The sequence below is a fragment of the Suncus etruscus genome, chromosome 4 (assembly GCF_024139225.1).
Source record: "Suncus etruscus isolate mSunEtr1 chromosome 4, mSunEtr1.pri.cur, whole genome shotgun sequence".
NCBI classification, from domain to species: Eukaryota; Metazoa; Chordata; class Mammalia; order Eulipotyphla; family Soricidae; genus Suncus; species Suncus etruscus.
The window spans coordinates 102679448-102692089 of NC_064851.1; the positions used below are offsets into that span (position 1 = coordinate 102679448).

The following is a 12642-nucleotide window of genomic DNA, read 5'->3' on the forward strand; positions in this document are numbered from 1 at the left end:
TCTAGAAACTGATTCAGAGCATTTCCATTTTCAGAAGCACACCCATATGGACTCTCAGGAGATCTTATTTAGTGACTTTGGAGTAACTCGAGCCCATACAGATATGGGCAGGACCTTTGCTCTCTAGTCTTTGGATTATAAAACAGGTCAAGAATGGGGAAGCCAGGCAGCACCAGAGCTCTGTTAGCCTGGACCAGAAAAGGGCAGGCATGGTGGGATGAAGAGAAACTGCACTCTGGGGAGTCTTTGGCCAGTGCTGGGAAGGGTCTGCTTGGCTGTGTCCTGTTTGGGATGTGACGATGGTCCAGCAGTTCTAGAAATAGGGCTAGGAAGAGAGCCCAGAGGGCTGGAGGAGTCCACGCGGGACCGGAACAGAGCTTGGGACTCAACCTCCCCACCCCCCATATGAACCACACAGCTCACCTGTTTCTGGAAGAGAAAATCCCATGTGTCTGAGATTAAAGGGACTAGAACCCAATCTTCCTCTAGGACTCAGGAGCTCGAGCTGAGTGTCCCTCTGCCAAGAGGGTGCAGACAGACAAGCAGCAGGCCTGGGCATTTCTGCCCTCTGCGGAGTTCCAAGACACAAGAGTCGCCCTGGAAACCTCTCGGCCCAGAGCAGGGCACTTGGTATCCTTTGCTGCAGTCCCAGCCACTTTGTTCCCTGAATTGGAGGCAAGAACAGAAGGTCTAATTATAATAATCTCCCGATAATTACAATATTTTGCATCCATGTTCTCTGACGAGCCTATTTGAGTAACTACTAGCCTTCAGGAGATGTTGGGAAACAGTGTGGCGACCGTGGTGAGCTGCATCTTCTGCCCTGAGTGGGTCTGACACGAGTGTGGGTTTTCATCGCTGTTAAACCTGACACAGCCGGGGAAGTTGCTGATGAAAGTGTGTGCTGGGTGGACCTGGGAGAACTGGGAGGGCCTGGAAGGGCTTTGGAGGATCTGGGAGGACCTGGGTGGACTTTTGTCAGCTGCTGTTTGGTTTGCTGCTTGCTGAGAGCAAAGCAGGGGCCCCCTGGGAAACAGTGGCTTATGCATGGCTTCTGGGGGAACCTCAACCGCTCTGCCTGGACAGGACATGTCCAGAAGAAGCACATGCCTGTCCCAGCGCTGCTGCAGGTGCAGTATTGGGGTAGCAGCTAAACCTGCCTGAGCTGTTGTGTGTGCTGGGTCTTTCTGCCACTGTGTCCTCCTGGATTCTTTCTGGTCAGAGAGCCTGGGGGTCAACATTACCCCCATAGCTGTGCAGACCCATTGTATGTACTTGGTCCTGACCACTCACTCCAGCATAGCAGTGGATGGATGCTAGGGGGCAGCACTCGCTGCCACCCATGGCCCATCCATCTTATCACTCAAGTTTTACCCATGTGCCCAAAGTCCTAGTAGGGGAGCTTCAGGCCCAGACCACACATTGGAGGAGACCCAGCTTCACCTGGCTGGGCTTCTGGGCACTTTAGACTGTGCTGGTCACTGGGTCATACCCTGGGAGTGTCTGTGTCTGGTCACTGGGTCAGGCCCTAGTGTATGTCCAAGTCAGCTGGTCAATCTCGAGGCCAAGCTTCTGTATCAGCACCAGCGCCAGTGGAAGCCATTTCAGCAGCAACTTTAAACCAGCCTCTCTGGGGTTTTCTTTTCTCTGCAATTTTATTTTTTCTTTCCCCTGTCAGATCTTTTCCTCACAGGCTCCAGAGGGAAGAGGAGTTCGAGTAACATAGACTCAGGGCAGGGAACTGAGGGGAAGGTCCCGGCAGTGCGGCGAGATGCAGGGAACAGAGCGGTCGGCGGGGGGTTGAGGGCGGAGAACTGTGGCTGTGCAGTGCTGCGAATGCCGAGTAATTGGCCTCTTCTGGCCCTGTGTGGAGCTACCCTCGGTCTTCCGGGCTGTGCTGTAGGATCAGAGAGCCCCACACTCTGCGTGTGGCACTTTCTGCCGCCTCCTCGAGGCCAGATCCTCTTTTTGGCCTTGAATGGGCTCCCCCAGGAGGGCAGGTAGCCTGTGCCTTCCTTCACAGCCCCTACATGGGGACTTGAAGGGACTCAGGCTGCAACCCCCACCCACTAAGGGGCCTCAGGCCTGCCTGCATCTCTGTGGACCAAGGGCCCGCATGCAGAGATCAGAGCAGAGTTGCCAGAATTATGAGCCTGTGAGCTCTGTGGCCACTCCTGTCCTTGATTCTCAGAGTGGTCAACATGTGAGCACACTTAGAGGTGAATGACCCGGGCTTGCCCAGCGCAAAGCTGCTGCCTGTAGATGTAGCCAGTGGTGGGCCAATCAATGGCTGTTTCGTCCCATCTATGCTGGGGCATTCTGCTGTGCCAGAACCAAGTTTTGTTCAGATTGGCTGCCAGCAGGTGAGGGTAGGGACTGTGACCCTTTAAAGATGGGCCAGTTGAGAGCAGGTGAGGGTACTGACTGAGCTTATAAAGACAGGCCAGGTGTGATTAGGTGAAGGTCGGGTGTGAGCATTGAGGGTAGTGGCTGTGAGCATGTAAAGACTCATCTTATGAGTCTTTGGGGGTTTCTTTGATTCAGGTGAGAACTGGAAGTAGGGGTGCCAAACAGGACTCAGATGCCTTCACCTACTACCCTGCTCATCTTTCCCCTGGCCTGTGTGGGCTGGACAGTGTTCAGCAGGGCAGCGCCTGCCTTGCAGGTATGGGGTACAGAGCCTAGCCTGCTCCCAGGCAGGGGGAGAATGTGCATGGACATGGGCTTTGTGTAGGAGCCACAGTGGCTGAGCATCATGCAAGTGGGGTGCCTCAAGTTCCTTCTGGACTTCCTGCACTCAGGGCCACATTTTCTCACACTTTTTATTACAAAGCTTGTTGATTTTTGTTTGTTTGTTTTGGGGCTGCAACTGACAGTGCTCAGGGGTTACTCCTGGCTCTGCACTCGGAACCATACAGGGTGGTGGGGATCAAAACCAGGTTGACTTTGTGTAAGGCAAGCACCTCCACGCTGTATTCTCTGGCCCCAATTTTTAATATTAATTTTAATTTTTTAATATTAATATTGATTTTTAAAATATTTTTTAAATATTAATATTAATTTTTTAACGCTTCACGAATTTGCATGTCATCCTTGTGCAGAAACCATGCTAATCTTCTCTGTATCATTCCAATTTTAGTGCTACCGAAGCGAGCACTCTGGCCCCAATTTTTACAAAATCATTTTTAGGGGTCGAAGTGATAGCACAGTGGTAAGGCGTTTACCTTGCACGCGGCTGATCCAGGACAGACCTTAGTTCCATCTCCTGCATCCCATATGGTCCCCCAAGCCAGGAGCAATTTCTGAGGACACAGCCAGGAGTAACTCCTGAGCGTCATGGGTGTGGCACAAAACCAAAAAATAAAAAATTAAAAAAAAAACATTTTTAATAGTCCTGTTAGAAAATACTTGTAGGCTTTTATTGCTCTTTTGGTTTGGTCTTGTGTCCTGTGCTCCCTGTTTTCATGGGGGTGTGATCACACATGAATAAATGACCTGCTGCTCTATTGGAGAACTGTTGGTTTCCTAAAGTGGGGCACTTGGAGGCCTGTGTTTCTGGGAGATTATCTGGGCTCTGAAGGAGATAAGCAGAAAAGTACAGTTTAGGGCCTGAACCCCAGAGCTGTCTCCATTGAGCTGCACTTTGCTCCAGGTGTGAGGCTACTGGTTGCTTCGTCCCAGTACTGCCTCACACTAACATTGGGTCTGGCCAAGGGCCCGTAGGAGAGGGCTTGTCTGTGGCCATGACCCAGCACATAGCTGGTTCTGAGTTGAGAGCCCCTGAGAACCTTTGGCTCTTCCCATAACCCCAATCACCTTTCCTGATTCAGGTTATCAGCCTGGTGGACTCCTGAGAGATTCAGTCTAGGATTTCCCTGGCTTAACCAACTGGCCTTTTGCAACAATGTGTGAAAGTTTCTTACTTGCAATGCCCTGAGAGGAAAGTGGGTTCCTGATCTTTCACAGTGGCAGTGTCAAGCCATTTTCCAGCTCCTAATTAGCTGCCTTTAAATGACATTGAAATGAAACCAGCAAGTATTTAATTGTGGATTTAAAAAGGCAGTTTAACTTTTCATAGAAGCAGGCTGATGTGGGGGCTGTAGGGAAACAATATTGGTGGCGGGAACTGTGCACTGGTGAAGGGATGTTGTGAGAACATTGAGTGAAAAAAAACCCAACTATCGAACACTGTAACTGTATCTGATTCAGTTGCAACAATCGTATCACTGAAACTCAATTGTGTACTGCAGGTGATTCAGCTGGAACATTGTATCGGTGAAACAATCAGGAGCAACTTTGGAACTGTGTATCTTATAGTGATTCAATCGCAATATTGTATCAGTGAAACTCAATCAGGAACAACTTTGGAACTGTGTATCTCACAGTGATTCACTTGCAACATTGCAATTCCTCAATCAGGAATTGTCTCATTGTAATTCAGTTAAAAACTTTTTAAAACTCATTTTTCCCTTTATACACTTGAACATTTTTACTTTGTGATTTTGTAACTGAAAGTGGCCTTAGGAAAATCAAGGCCCCAGTCTTCAACGTAGGGCCTCTTATCTGCCTCCTTCTACTTCTCTGATCTAATGAGAAGGATCTTTTTTTTTTTCTTTTTGCCCACATCCAGCAGTGTTCAGGGGATACTCCTGGCTCTCTGCTCAGGAATCATTCTGACTTGCTTGGGGGATCCTGTGGGATGCTAGGGATCGAACCCAGGTGAGCCACATACAAGGCAAACGTCTTCCCTATTGTGCTATCACTCTGGACCCTGAGGAGACATTTTTTGCCTGTATTTCCTTCTAGTAGTGGAGATCGCTATTGGGTCCCACATATCCTGGAGCTTCCCCCATCCTGCTTTCCTTTACCTCCCTGTACTCTTAATTCCAGCTTTTGTTTCTTTTCCACTGGTGTTTGGGGGACCATATGTGGTACTGGTTATAGAACCCAGACTCACTGCATGCAGGACAAGCACCTTCACGTCTGTACTACCTCTCTAGCCTCTTTTCTTTTAAAGTATTTGCTTTTAGAGTTCCTCTTTTTTTTTTTTTTTTTTTTACTATTATTTCTGTGTGGGAAATATAAAGGGCGCTCTTTAATCTTGGGCTGCTGCCATTTTTCTGGGTTTCTGTTTTATATTTTAGGCTTACATATTTATAAAGCCAGACCGCTTCCAGCTGTGATGGTCTGTGACTAGGATAAAAGCAACTACTCCTTCCCTCGTTTTCCTTTCCATCTGCCTCAATTCCATTTCTTTGCAGCCCTCCCCCCCATAACCCAGCACTTGTTCCCCATGGCAGGTGGACCCTCCTCCGCTCTTATGCCCACCCAAATCGGTGTCATGAACACTCGTTGAGGCAGTATAGTACATACTTGACTGCCATGAAAGTATGTTTAAGTGTACATTTAAGCTCTAGCAGGCAGGGAATGAATGAATGCATATGGGACTGTAGGGAGGAGGCTGTGGGTGACTGGGGGGGGGGGCGCTCTGCATGAACTCAGAGTGGAAGCTAAATGGAGCTCAGACCTGGGCTCATTCTAAATGTTCCCTGTGTGGACCCTTGGGTGCTGTCTCCCCACCCCACTGTGTCCTAGGCAGCACGTGGGCATGGGCATGCAAGAGGGGCCACTGGTGATTTCTCTTTAAAGTCACTCACTACATACTTGGAGCCTCTCTATCAAGAAATGGTTCTTTTTGCCCTTGGTGAATGAGAGGGTTCTTTTGGACAGTGGGTCCTGGGGACTAGAGGGGTGGGGTGTTGATCCTATGAGGTAGGAAGCAGGTGAGAGGAGGCAGAGATTCAGATAAATCCTCCCAACTTCCATATTTGAGGCAGCATGTTTCCCACGAGAGTCATCACACCTCAGCTAAACCTCTCTGAGCCAGCCTTAAGCTGCACCCAATGTCAGCCTTTTTGAGCTCCAGTGGGGTCTGGGTCAGAGACAGTGGTGGGGTCTTGAAAGACTGAAATGGGCTGGCGGAAGGTGGCAGCTGAACCCAGGCTTTGGGAGGGAGTGAGGGAGTGCTGGGAGCAGGTTCCTGCTGAGAAGCAGTGGGGATCCCCTTTCCTGGGCCTTCTAGTGTGAGGCAAACCCCAGGGCTTCATTTCTAGAAGTACTTGGGGTTAAGGTACTTGGGGTTACCTGGAGTAAAGTCTTAGCCTTCCAGCTGGTTTGTGCTTGAACTCAGATGAGGGCTCGAATGATAGCACATAGCGAGGAGGCTGTTTGCCTTGCACAAGGTTGACCCAGGATTAGTCCTTGGCATTCCATTGGTTCCTTTAGGCCTGCCAGGAGTTATTTCTGAGCACATAGCCAAGAGTAACCTCTTGTAACCTGCTTTGTATGGCCCAAAACTAAAACAAAAAGAACTGATTCACAGCCATAAGTTTTCTGTGCAGGCCTATTTCTAGAAAAGTAGTTGAGGCCCTATTGGGTGAGGGACTTAGTTCTCTTTCTGCCTTTCCCCCAAGCACATGACAGTGCTTGGGGCCACTCCTGGCTCTCTTGTTTCAGCTTATTCCTGGGGGTGTTCCTGGACCCTTGCAGTGTTAGGCGAGCGCTTTGGCCCTTCTGTCTCTCCAGCCAACCCTGGTGACTTGGGGTCACGTCTGTTCAGAATCAGAACAGTTGTACAGAATCAAGAGAGTCAGAAGGGATCCCATTTTGACACTGTGCATGACTGCAGGAATTTTGACCAGCACAGTGTTCAGGAGTTGTTCAGGTGAGGGAGAACTGTAGCTGTTTGTTTCTCTTGTTCTACAGTTTCTCCTTTAGAACTGAAGTCAGAGGGTTCTAGGAACGCCCATTTCCACAGGGGTGTCTCTGGAGTTGGGAAGGAGCTCCTTGCTCTGTGGCCTCTTTCCTGTCTGGTGGCCACAGCACATGGCCCATTTTTGTTCTGAGAGACTTGATGAAGGCGTCGTTCCTCCCTGAGGAGAAGGGCTGCAGCAGGTGCAAGGGGCCGCGTTTCAAGCAGAGAAGGACCCTTGACTCAGCCAGAGGCTTCAGTCAGGTATTCACGAGCAACCGTTAGGCAAGAGGGCATTAATGGGCTTTGGACATGAATTGAAAGGGGAGCTTTAGGTCCTGAGCTATAGCATAGCACGCATCAGACCCAGGATGGACCTGAATTTGATCCCAGTGTTCCATATGGCCCCCCGAGCCAGGAGTGATTTCTGAGCGCAGAGCAAGGAGTAACCCCTGAGCATCACTGGGTGTGGCTCAAAAACCAAACAAAAAAAGAAAGGGGAGCTTTGTTAAGTAGACTCCTGCTCTGACTCCAGCGAGAACACAGAAACCTTAGACACATAACAGTTGCTTGCTGAAATTTTATTGGAGAAAGACTAGCTAGGATTATAATGACAAACCACTTGGGTTAAAATAAATTTCCTCTTGTGATAGAAATCTCTGGAAAGAAATGCCAAGAACCCAGGTCCTTTGTACTGGTAGCTTGACTGGTGGGTGATTGACACTTTGTCAGCTGCTGGAGATGCTGGAGTGAGGGAGCAGCAGACCCACCAGTTGGTGGGTGGGTCAATGAGATGGTGCCTGCAGGCTGGGCACCCTTGGGTGGTGGCCAGAGATAGGTCCCAAGGGTCTGAGGACTTGATCTTTTCTAGGCTTCTGAAAGCCAGGCTGGAGGCAGGTGACTGAGAGGCTGGGGCAGGTGGTGGCAACCGTGGAGCCCATTTCCCTTCTGTGCTTGAACCCAGGGCCAGCCACATGCGAGGCAAGTGCTGTCTTGTCTGGTCACTCCCAGCTTCCAGTGACAGTGTGGGCATTTCAGAGAGAGTTGAGTGCAGGGGGTGGGTGGGCACGGGAGCCTGGTCAGGCCCTGCCTTTGGAGAGTGTACCACCACCACTCCTATGTGCCCCCTTTCCCTATCAGAGAACTACTGATCCCCTGGGAACCTTTCCTGATGTTTGTACAGGGAGAAACTCCGGTGTTTAAAACCTTACACCAGGCTTTTGCCCTGATTTAAGCTGCTGCCTCCTCAGATCCCAGCGCCTGCTGCCCCTGGTCTGCAGCTCTCTTGGCCGGCATGTAAGGGGGATTCAATCCCCCTGAATGGCAGAACATAACCAGGACATGGGCAGGCCTGGAGCAGGACAGTGACTTCTGGTGGCTGAGTGGCCTCTGAACACTTGTGAGGAGTATGTGGGATTGGGGCTAAGAGGAGGAAGCTCAGCCAGAGGCTTCGCATCTCCTCAGGAGGAGGAGTGTGCTGGTGAATGTGGGGGGCTGTTCCCTGTGAGGTGTTGGGGTTCACACCTGGAGGTCTTGCTTCTGCTTGTAGAGCCTCCAGCCCTTGTGAGCTGAGGAGGGGCCAGGCCATGGAGTGTGTTGATGAGACTCTGCTAGAACCTTCATTAATGTAGCTTTGTGACCCTAAAGAAGCCAGACTGGATGCTGAGATTGGAAAGGGGATAGACCAAGTCCTTGGAGAGGAGCGAGGATGGGTCGGAAGGAGGGGGGAATGGGAAAGGGCAGCTGTTTGTTTGTTTTGACAGTAAAGGAAGCATCAGGAAAGTAAAGGTGTGGGTGGCTCATGGAAACATCCCTACATCACCTGCCCTGTCCCATTCTGACAAAAACAAAAATAAACAAACAAACAAAAAAAAAAACTGGAGGAAAAGTTGAAATAAAACATGGGCTTGGAGTTCAGCAGCTCAGTTCCAGGGTGGAGATCGTGAGGCCAGAAGTCAGGCTGTTGCTGGTCTCAGCTTGGTCACTGTGCCCCTCACTGCTCCAGTTCTGATCTTCCTAGTTTGTATCAGGACGTTTTTGCTAGGAAATGTTTAGTCACGATTAAAGGGGTGCAGGATTCCAATAGGTTCATTCTTTCCTGATCAGAGAAGATGGAGGCCTTGCCTTCAGGACAGACAGTTGGGAATCCAGGCAGTAGCTTTGTGTTTTTAGCTTTTTGTGTTTGGGTTGTTTGGGAGCTGCAGGTGGGCCATTTGGGTGTATGTGGGAGGGGGTTGTTTATTTATTTGTGTGTGGGGACCTGTTTATTTCAACAGTTGTCTTCCTGGATGTAGTTAACAGAAGTTCTACATAATTCTTTTCAAAACAACATTTAAAAATATTCATTATGATTTTTGTGGGGGAGGGGCCACACCCAGCAGTGCTCAGGGATTACTCCTGGCTATCTGCTCAGAAATAGCTCCTGGCAGGCACGGGGAACCATATGGGACACCAGGATTCGAACCAACCACCTTTGGTCCAGGATCGGCTGCTTGCAAGGCAAATGCCGCTGTGCTATCTCTCCGGGCCCTCAGTATGTTAGTTTTTTTTTTTTTTTGGTTTTTGGGCCATACCCATCGGTGCTCAGGGGTTACTCCTGGCTGTCTGCTCAGAAATAGCTCCTGGCAGGCACAGGGAACCATATGGGACACCAGGATTCGAACCAACCACCTTTGGTCCTGGATCGGCTGCTTACAAGGCAAACGCCGCTGTGTTATCTCTCCGGGCCCTCAGTATGATAGTTTTTTTTTTTTTTTTGGTTTTTGGGCCACACCCATCGGTGCTCAGGGGTTACTCCTGGCTGTCTGCTCAGAAATAGCTCCTGGCAGGCACGGGGGACCATGTGGGACACTGGGATTCGAACCAACCACCTTTGGTCCTGGATGGGCTGCTTGCAAGGCAAACGCCGCTGTGCTATCTCTCCAGGCCCTCAGTATAATAGTTTTGCGTGGCAACCTGCTCTTGCCAAATGTGGCAATGTGAGTCTTTCCATTGGCATAAGCCAGTGTTCAGTAGGGATTATATTGGGGAATGAAGTAGGCAAGTTCAAAATTGCTTTTCTTTCCTAGTAGCTTTTAGTTTTGGGAATATTTTTGGGACAAATTAAAGTATTCCAAATAGCCAGTGACTACAACATTGGGAGAATTAGTGAAGAATTTCAAAGAGATTGGGAAATGTGGTTTTTCCAGGCTCCTCTCAGATTTTGAAGGAAGCAAAATTTTTTCTGCCCTGGGAGAATCCTAATTCCATTCACTCAATATTATGAAGTCTATATCTTGATTCTAGCTAGAGAAGAATGGGGGTAGGAGGAGAAATGAAGGATCTTAGCACCAAAAGCCATTTTAGTTGGTCTTTCTTTTTGTTTTCCCTCCTTGCTTCCCTTTGGGAGACAGGCCGGCTTACATGATAGAAAGGACAGGGTATGGAGGCCTCTGCCTGACATATGGCAGACTCTGGCTCCAGCCCTGGCACCTATTGTGCCCACAAGTATCACCATAAGTCACTTTGAGCATAGAATTGGGAGTAGTCCCTGAGTACTGCAGGTTGTTGCTTCCAAATAGAGTAGGATTGGGGAAGAGATGATCATCAATTGGAGGTGCAGAGGGAAAGGGAAGCTAGAGTAGGAAGTCCTGCCCAAAATTGTTTGATTTGGCCATTGAGACAGGGCAATAGAGAGGGCACTTGCTATCATGTGGCCAAACCGTGTTTGGTTCCAGAATAGGGTTTCCTTAGTCTGCCTTGGATGCAGGAGCTTCCATATCATGCCAGGACATGCTGAGCTTGGTGGCTGGTGAGGTGTTTGTGTCGTCTTCGTCTTCATTGTTAGGTTTTCATTGGGGCTAGGGACAGGGTACATCAAATAGTGCCTGGGACTTCCCCCAGCCTGGTTGGTGCTCAGCGGTTGCCACCAGCGGGGATTGAACTCCGATCTCCTGCAACAAAGCCTGTGCCCCAACCCTTGGGCCATCTCCCCCCCACTCTTGGCCGAATGTGTCTATAGTTTGTGTCTGTAGTTTTTTCATTTCAGAATTTCTTCTTCTTTTTGCTTCTGTCCTCATCAAGGTATACTTTTAGGTGCATTTGAACCTTACAAAACAAGTAGATTGGGGATTTAATGTAGAATTTTATGGAACCTCTAAGCTACTTTCCTCTCTGTGACTGTTTTCAGTTCAGCTGGAGGCATTGTTTGTTGTCCAGTGAAGTCAGGGCTGCTTTTCCATTCCCCAGTTGAGTTGTAGGTAATTTTCCTTTTAATGTGGGTCATATGCATTTCTTACTAAGTAGATAGCATTGTTCTGTGCTTTTGCAAGTGTGAAAGGAACATTTTCTCTTGATTTCCGACTGCAACCAAGACCTCGGTGGAGTGTGTCTGGTGACTATTTTGAGGGCAGTGGCTCAAGACTCTGCCTCCTCTGGGTCCCCACAATGCCCCTCGGGGTGTGGGCTCCTACTTGTGGCTGATTCTGAGTCTGCTGAGACTTCTGCATTTCTGCAGGTTGCAGCTCTCTCTGCCCAGTCCACACTGGGAACTGTTTTTGATGATTTTTGCTGACCTTGTGAGGTGAGTTTCTGCTCTTTGATAGTCTGCCAGGAAAATTCAGCCCCAGAAGGCAGCTGCAAATCCAAAGGTGCCAGGCTGAGAGAGGAGTGGTTGAGCACCTAAGGACCAAGGAAGGAAGGGGCCTTCACTCGTTCACTCATTTATTTTTCAAGCTCTGAAGAGGCAGGAGAGTCTGTCTGTAGAAGGGGAAAGCAAGTAAAACGTGCAGTGCTTCTTGCTGCCCCGTTGAACACTGCAGTGATGAGGCCCCAGGTATCCTGTGAAACATGAGGTATGCAGCTGGAGAGGGGACTAAGAATGCAGGGGTCTCTGGGCACTCGCTATGTGGCTGGAGGGGAGCCAGAAAACAGAGACTCTGGGAAGATCCACGGGAAGTCCTTCTCTCCTGGTCATTCTGACCCCAGATTTCTGACCCGTATAGCTCAAGCATTTGTATCTGCCTCTAGGTGACACAAACATTGCTTGAACAGGAGTGGGGGACGGCAGTGATGCTGTGGAACCCCCAGAACCTTGAAGAACACTTCAGCTTGGAGTGGCTGGCTGGAGAACGTGGGGACGAGGAATGAATGGCATGAGCACCTAAGAAGGAGAAAGTGGGAGCTTGGTGCAGGGTGCTTAAGTTGCCTTCTCAGCACAAGAACGGGCCGTTCTTGACATGGAGGTTCTGCAGACTAGAGGGTTGTGGTTCCTGGCTCCTGTTGATCGTGGCCATCTATGAAGGATTCGACATTCCCTCATCTCACAGAAAGGGGGCAACCAGCATGAATTTCCCCAAGGGGACGGTGGGATCAGCATCAGGTTTTGGGGGACTTGTCTACTTTAACCCCAAGGCCATAGTTGAGCTGGGAGATGCCCTGAGGGCTGCTCATTTAGGTTGCGGATGGAGAGAACCTCCCACTAGGCACAGGATGGGTGTTGAGACTGGTGTTGCAGGTAGAAGCAGGCCCAGAGGACAGGATGATGGCAGTTGGTCCAGCCTAGAGGAGGGACAATGTCTCCAAGATTTCCTGCAGTGTTGTATTACTGGGCCCTACCCTACTCAATATTCATACTCCACCCTAGGGTGTAATCTGGTTCTTGCTAATAAAAGGCCCAGATTTTAGGAAGGCAGGGGTTCATTCTTCAGTCTTCCTCCACTAAGGTGTTTTCCTTCTTAGGATCAAGAAGCCTTGTGTGGTGGGGATTCCTGGTTTGAGTATTAGAATTCCCAAACTTTCTTGGAATTCCCCCTTTTCACTGTGTGGATTATTTCCTGTGTCGATGTTTGCTTCAACCCACATCTCTCCAGATCCTAGTTTTGGAGCCTGAGGCTTCTTTCATACTACAGAGG

The 12642-nt window shown here is 49.5% G+C and overlaps 1 protein-coding gene and 1 pseudogene across 1 annotated transcript in view; one reads left to right on the forward strand and one right to left on the reverse strand.

The window, feature by feature from the left end:
* Positions 1 to 12642, forward strand: part of XKR6 (XK related 6) — a 72756-nt gene that overhangs the window by 14266 nt on the left and 45848 nt on the right. The window lies entirely within an intron of this gene.
* Positions 3057 to 3157, reverse strand: LOC126007506 (uncharacterized; annotated as a pseudogene).